This window comes from Epinephelus lanceolatus, chromosome 5, assembly GCF_041903045.1.
Source record: "Epinephelus lanceolatus isolate andai-2023 chromosome 5, ASM4190304v1, whole genome shotgun sequence".
Classification (NCBI taxonomy): domain Eukaryota; kingdom Metazoa; phylum Chordata; class Actinopteri; order Perciformes; family Serranidae; genus Epinephelus; species Epinephelus lanceolatus.
In genome coordinates this window covers 18,937,926-18,938,217 of record NC_135738.1, presented here as the reverse complement: position 1 = coordinate 18,938,217, position 292 = coordinate 18,937,926, and positions in this window count along the sequence as shown.

Below are 292 nucleotides of genomic sequence, written 5' to 3'. Positions count from 1 at the left end.
TGAGACTGGTGAGGAATCAGCCAACTGAGCTCGAGCCTCCACTGGGGAGATGCGGGAGCGTGCGCGAGTGTGTGTGCGCGCGCTGCAATGAGCACCTCTCCCTATATATCTCTCTCTCTCAGTTCAGTTCAATCCAATAGACTTTATCAGCGTGACGTTTTTTATGTGTTGCCAAAGCACAATTACAATGTAAGATAATGAAAACTTAGAAACAATTAACAACAATGTATTATTACAAAAATTTTAAAGGAAAAACTTTACTCATTAAATATAAATAAAATAAATAGAAAAT